The sequence below is a fragment of the Cicer arietinum genome, chromosome 6 (genome assembly GCF_000331145.2).
Source record: "Cicer arietinum cultivar CDC Frontier isolate Library 1 chromosome 6, Cicar.CDCFrontier_v2.0, whole genome shotgun sequence".
NCBI classification, from domain to species: domain Eukaryota; kingdom Viridiplantae; phylum Streptophyta; class Magnoliopsida; order Fabales; family Fabaceae; genus Cicer; species Cicer arietinum.
The window spans coordinates 33,445,630-33,452,726 of NC_021165.2; the positions used below are offsets into that span (position 1 = coordinate 33,445,630).

The 7,097-nt window shown below is 35.1% G+C and overlaps 1 non-coding gene across 1 annotated transcript; it reads right to left on the reverse strand.

Moving 5' to 3' along the window:
* Window positions 1-4,293: 4,293 nt before the first annotated feature.
* LOC113784522 (small nucleolar RNA SNORA69) lies at window positions 4,294-4,419 on the reverse strand. Its single transcript, XR_003470571.1, has one exon. It is a non-coding gene; the product is annotated as a small nucleolar RNA SNORA69 (small nucleolar RNA).
* Window positions 4,420-7,097: the final 2,678 nt, after the last annotated feature.

Here is a 7,097-nt window from a genome sequence, read left to right on the forward strand (position 1 = left end):
CGCTGTAAAAGAGCCTTTTAAAAATTTAACTAAAGAAGCCTTTTAGAGCGCTTATGTGTGAAAGCGCTGTAAAAGGCATTCATATAACATAATAACACACGGAGGTCTTTTACAGCGCTTATTTGAAAAAAGCGCTGTAAAAGAGCCTTTTAAAAATTTAACTAAAGAAGCCTTTTAGAGCGCTTATGTGTGAAAGCGCTGTAAAAGGCATTCATATAACATAATAACACACGGAGGTCTTTTACAGCGCTTATTTGAAAAAAGCGCTGTAAAAGGCATTCAAATAACATAATAACACACGGAGGTCTTTTACAGCGCTTATTTGAAAAAAGCGCTGTAAAAGGCATTCAAATAACATAATAACACACGGAGGTCTTTTACAGCGCTTATTTGAAAAAAGCGCTGTAAAAGAGCCTTTTAAAAATTTAACTAAAGAAGCCTTTTAGAGCGCTTTACAAAATAAGCGCTGTAAAAGGCTTATAAAAAGCGCTGTAAAAGTGTTACGTATATATAACAGTTACCTCTTCAGTTTCCTCTTCATTACGTAACCTTCATCTCAACCTTCATTTCTTCTCTTCTTTTGCAAACCCTATCATCCCGTCCTTTACGAACCTTATTTCCACGATCATCTCCTTCATTTCGAACCTTATTTCCATCCAAGATCATCTCTCCCATTTCACACAATATATTTTCATTGAAATACGTAACCCTCATTACGTATTTCTTCAAACCGTATTTCTGTGAACCATATTTCTGTGAACTTTCTGCAAACCCTCTTTTCTTTGCATTTCGTCTTTCTTCGAACCATCATTATTCAGGTATTGATGTTATTAAATTTTTGTAATCATTAGAATGCATGTTGAGCTTTTTTAAGATATACTGATACATGTTGAGTTTGTTTATAATAATGCATGATCCATGTTGAGCTTGTTGATGTTATACTAAAGTGCATGTTGAACTTGTTGTAGTTAAATGGATACAAACAAAGATTTAGAAGTTCAAAATGAAGAAGTTGGCACCTCTAAGACTTACGAAAAAGAAGTCAAACGTGGTGCAACTATCATGCAAAGGGTGATTAAAGCACGGAGCAGTGGCATTAAATTTGAGGTATACTATATATACTCTGTTTGCTGTGTGTTTTTTTATCTTTTTTTAGGGTTTAGGGCATGTACTTACTATATGAGTTTATTAGGTTGGCTGGAACGAGAGTGGTCAGCCAGTTGACCCCAACAGCTCCATGTTTGTAAGCTACATTGGGGCTGTTGTTCGTCAAAATGTCCCAATAACAATAGACAACTGGAGAGATAAGGCGTTGAAGGATGCCAAAGATATCATCTGGAATGACATTCAAGTAAATATTTTGATCTACTCTTTTGTCATTTATAATTTTTTTTCTGTAAAATACATTACTTATAATTGTTTTCATTGCAGACCACTTTTGTTCTTGATGAGGAACGAAAGTCATATGTTTTGAGAGTTGCTGGGAAAATCCATCGTGGATTTAGATCCCATCTCTCAAATTTCTATCTAAAAGATAGAGAAGGAAACACAAATGCTGAACCTCCAAAGATATATCAACATTATATATCAAAGGATGAATGGAGTGCATTTGTTTCCAAACGTTCTGACCCGGCGTTTGTCGTAAGTGATTAATTTATTAGCATTTGTGTTTTATTATTCATATTCGTAGCGTATTTTAAATTTTTACACAATTGCTATTTTTTTTTTATATAGAATATTAGTAAGGCAAATCGCGAACGGGCAAGCAACCCAAAACACCCATACAAGAAATCACGTATGGGATATGCACGCCTTGAACAAAAAATTGTAAGTAATTAAACATCACTTGTAATTTGTATTATAAACTATAGTGTGTAACTAATTTGTATTATTTTGTTTATGATTTTAACGAATAGAGAAAAGACACCCAAGCCGATCAACCCTTGGGTCGTCATATCTTATGGAAGGAAGCGCGTGTTAACAAAGAAGGAGTGGTTGATAATGAAAATGTCAAGAAAGTTGTAGAACTTTGTGTAAGTATATTATCACTTTAATATTTTTTAATATTGTATTTTAAAAATGCTATTGAACTTATCTTTTTAATGTTACATGTATTTTAGGAAACTATTGAACAAAGTTCTGAAACTCAAGAGGGCAACAAGGATACGTGCAGGGACATTCTTGGGAAAGTGTTTAATGTCCCTGAGTATTCCGGTCGAGTGAGGGGGAAAGGATTTGGCGTAACTCCCAAAAGCTTTTTTCCTCAAGAGAAGCGCCAAAAACCTTCCAACGAGGAAGTATTAGAGAAGCTCAGAATCTTATCGGAGCAAGTGGCACTCTTGGTGAATACGAATAAAGACAAGCAACTTCCGGTTCAGCTCCAACCTGAAATACAAATGGAGAGTGAAACCGGGAGTTGCAACGTCGGTTTGAAGAGTATTCCCGAGGTAATTAATTACTTACTACTTACTTGCTTATGTAATTACTTATGTATTAAACAAACTTATATATTAACTGTACTTATGTTTTAACTATTGATGTAGGGTGTCACTACATGTGTCCTATACTTGTCCTCGCCGACTCAACGGAAGGTGGGAAAAGGAATATTGCACAATACTTCGGGAGAAGTATTGCACAATATTCCGATCCCCGCGGGCCATGTCAAAGTATCGCCTACGGTTGCTTTCGAACCAACTGCACCGTTGCCCATACCGGACAACGATGGAGATATGAAGTTCTTAAGCGACGCTATTGGCAGTTACGTGGCATGGCCCACACACCTTGTTGCCCTCGAAAAAAAGATTCCCAAGGACAAATCAGTTACATCTCCCGAAAAGGTTTGTCACATTTATTGCCTAAGGTTTTTTATTTTTTCAGATTCAATAAACTAACATTTTACCTCATTTTTGTAGGTCCAAATAAATAAACCACCCCTACAGCCAAAAAAAGGCAGCAGACCTCAAAAATTGGAGGTTAATAGGGCTGCCAAACTACAAAGGCTGGAGGGTAATAAAGCTGCAAAACTTGCAGCAACAAAAAATCTGGATCGGGGAAAATCGGTCGCTGCTGCTGCTGCTCCTAATAAAAGTCAGCCACGCCTTGGTAAATACGGGGCGTGTCTTGACATCCAAATAAAAAGGAACATGGGCAGCAGCAACGATTCGCCCATTGTACAAATGAATCAAGACATCTTTGGAGATGAGTATATTGAATACCTCGAAAAGGAGCAAATGTACGATCTTCTCGAACATAAGGAGCTGAGTGTTACTGTAATCAGCTTGTACATAAGGTAAAAAATACTTTTAATTGCATTTATTTGTAATTAATTAAATGTATTGGTAATTAATCTAGTTTAAAATTTTCATTGAAGGTTTTTGTACGAGAAGGTCGTGTGCACGAGGAAACTGTCAAATAAATATTCATATATAAATTATCTATATATTTGATACTAACTTAATATAATATGTTCAATTTTTATATTGCAGTACTTTGACAATTCCAGTCCATCATATTCTGAGGAAGATCTGATGGAATTAAAGGAAGAATGGTGTCAGTACGTGCTTGACATGAAAATTATTTGATTTTCTGGGAAATAGCTTGCTGCTGGGCAAGGGATCTGAATATTATATGGTAGCTAGTGCATATAATGTATATTCTGTTAGTTATTATATGTAAATGATCATAGGACACAATATATGCATATAATGTATTATAGTTATTATTGCTGTAAATGATCATAGTTATTATATGCATATAATGGATCTATTAGTTATTATATAATGGATCTGAATGTAGTTTAGGTTGTAAATTAGGTTGTATATATATACGTATCTGAATGTAGGTAATTAGGTTGTAAATTAGGTTGTATATATGTATCTGAATGTAGTTACTTAGGTTGTAAATTACAGAGTTACATATATGTTAATAAAGTTACAGAGTTCTGATTTCTGTTCTACTGATTGTGTGAACTGCTTATGGTATTTGAATATGTTTTGTTGTTGTGTGCACTGATTTTGAAGTGATTTTGGATCAAAATAATTTTGGATACAAAGATAAAAGACAGCGCTTTTTAAAAAAAATGCCATAAAAAGCTAAAAAGCGTTTTTCATTTCAAATAATTAATTTACAGTGTTTAAAAAAAAAAAAACACATACATTTTACAGCGCTTTTTTTAAAAAGCGCTGTAAAATGTTGTTCTAAAGCGCTTTAATGATGCACATTTTACAGCGCTTTCGTGAGAAAGCACTGTAAAATGTACAAGAAAAGCGCTGTAAAATGCAGACCCATAATATGAAATTATGGGTGGGCATTTTACAGCGCTTTCTCAACAAAGCGCTGTAAAATGCCCACCCATAATTTCATATATGGGTGGGCATATTACAGCGCTTTCTCAACAAAGCGCTGTAAAATGCCCACCCATAATTTCATATATGGGTGGGCATATTACAGCGCTTTCTCAACAAAGCGCTGTAAAATGCACACCCATATATGAAATTATGGTTGGGCATTTTACAGCGCTTTTTTGAGAAAGCGCTGTAAAATGCAGACCATAATAAGAAATTATGGGTGTGCATTTTACAGCGCTTGTGTTAAAAAGCGCTCTAAAAGCAGACCCATAACTCATATAATGGGGTGCATATTACAGCGCTTTTTTGTGAAGAAGCGCTGTAAAATGTGCATAACAAGCGCGCTTTGTATTTACATGTTTTATAGCGCTTTTTTAAAAGCGCTGTTGTATCATTTACAGCGCTCGATTCCACAACGCTTATTTTTTTGAAAAAGAGCTGTAAATGGCTTAAAAAAGCGCTGTAAAATGCGTTTTTTCGCGTAGTGCACAACGCTTTTTTGAAAAAACGCTGTAAACGACCTCCTTATTTTATTTTTTTTAAAGCTTTTTACAGCGCTTTTCCACAAAGCGCTTTAAAAGGTTTTTTTGTTTTATTATCTGCAAGCGCTATGTGGAATTATATAAAACAATTAAACACGTTAAGATGTCCTTCTTCTTATCCTGGTGGAATTCACATTTGTTTGACCATTAACGATACGAAATGATGGATTGATCCAAATTCCCTCATCATGATCATCTATAAGATATAAACCATCATGACTAGAATCAATTTCATGTGGTTGTGATGTTGCAAATAAAAGATCATTACCAACATCTTCATCATTATTGTTATCATCACTTATTTTATTGGTCGATAGGACAACAGACCATTTATCATCAGCAGAATCAGTAACATAAAATACTTGTTGAGCTTGCGATGCTAAAATAAAAGGCTCATCTTTGTATCCCACCCTATTAAAATCGACAAGCAAGAACCCTGACTCATCAATCCGAACGTCATTATTATTATCGACCCACTTTTAACCAAATTTGGGAACACGAAACATTGTGTAGTCTAACTCCCATATGCGCTCGATAACCCCAAAATATGATAGATTTGCATATATTGGGTTTTTGTCTTTTGCACTTGAGACATGCATCACTTCAGCTACGAGAGTAATTCCGCTATTTTGCATAGTGGTTTGATCATCTTGTTCTTTGGTATAAAATGTGTAGCCGTTAATTACATAACCGGTGTACGAAAAGACATGTAAACTCAGACCATTTGCTAGCCACCTCAATCTATGTGAAATTGATCTGGGGTCTATATCAAACTTTGATTTTATGTGATTATTTAACCATGTTATAAAACTTCGAATGTGCTCTCGAGTTATCCAATTTTGATTCCTATTCATGTTCAAACTAGATAACTGATCCATGTGTATTGTAACATACGGTTAAACCTCATCATCATTGTGCAGAACATACAATTGTGCCTGCTCCCATTTTGTCCTTGATATAGTCAGTAGTCTCCTTCCAGTTATCCCTTCTCCTGATAGTCTTCCCGAATGACGAGACATGGGAAGCCCTATGGATTCAACATTGGACAGATATTCAGTACAAAATTCAGCAGCCTCTTCAACAATGTATCGTTCAGCAATACAACCTTCTGGTCGACTTCTACTTTTTACGTACCCTTTTAATATTTTCATATATCGTTCTATCGGATACATCCATCTCATATAAGCTGGCCCACAAAGTTGTGTCTCCTTAACCAGATGAACAGTAAGGTGAACCATTATATCAAAAAACGATGGTGGGAAATACATTTCAAGCTCACACAAAGTAACAACAGACATGGAAAGCCCTATGGATTCAACATTGGGCAGATATTCAGTACAAAATTCAGCAGCTTCTTCGACAATGTACTGTTCAGCAATACAACCTTCTGGTCGACTTCTCCTTTTTACGTACCATTTTAAAATTTTCATATATCGTTCTATCGGATACATCCATCTCATATAAGTTGTCCCACAAAGTTGTGTCTCCTTAACTTGATGAACAGTAAGGTGAACCATTATATCAAAAAACGAGGGTGGGAAATACATTTCAAGCTCACAGAAAGTAACAACAATTTCCCTCTGCAATGCCGATAATTTCTGAGGATCGATCAATTTACTACAAAATTCCCTAAAGAAGATACATAATCTAGTTATGGCTCGTAGAACTTTTTTAGATAAAATGGAACGTATACCTATTGGTAGCAAATGTTCCATTATAATATGACAATCATGGGTCTTCAAACCTTTTAACTTGAGGTCTTTCATACAAACTAAATTTTTAATGTTTGAAGAGTATCCTTCTGGAACTTTAACTTCATGTAGAAATTTACATAAAACAATTTTTTCCTTTCTAGATAGAGTATGAGCGGTTGGAGGTGGATATGTGCGATTTCCTTTCTTTACGAGACCCAATTCATTTCTTATTTCAATATCGACCAAGTTCAATCTTGCATTGATGTCATCTTTAGACTTTCTGGAACATTGAGTAACGTACCAATAACACTATCAAATACATTTATTTCAATATGCATCACATTGAGAAAATGTCTTGTATACAATGACTTCCAATATGACAATTCAAAGAAAATTGACTTTTTCTTCCACCCAGTTTTGACCAGCTCTCCCGCAAAAGGTTTGCCAAATTTAATGGTCAAACCTTGTACTTTTTCAAGTATTTGATATTCTGTCGGTGCTAAAGGAGCTTTACC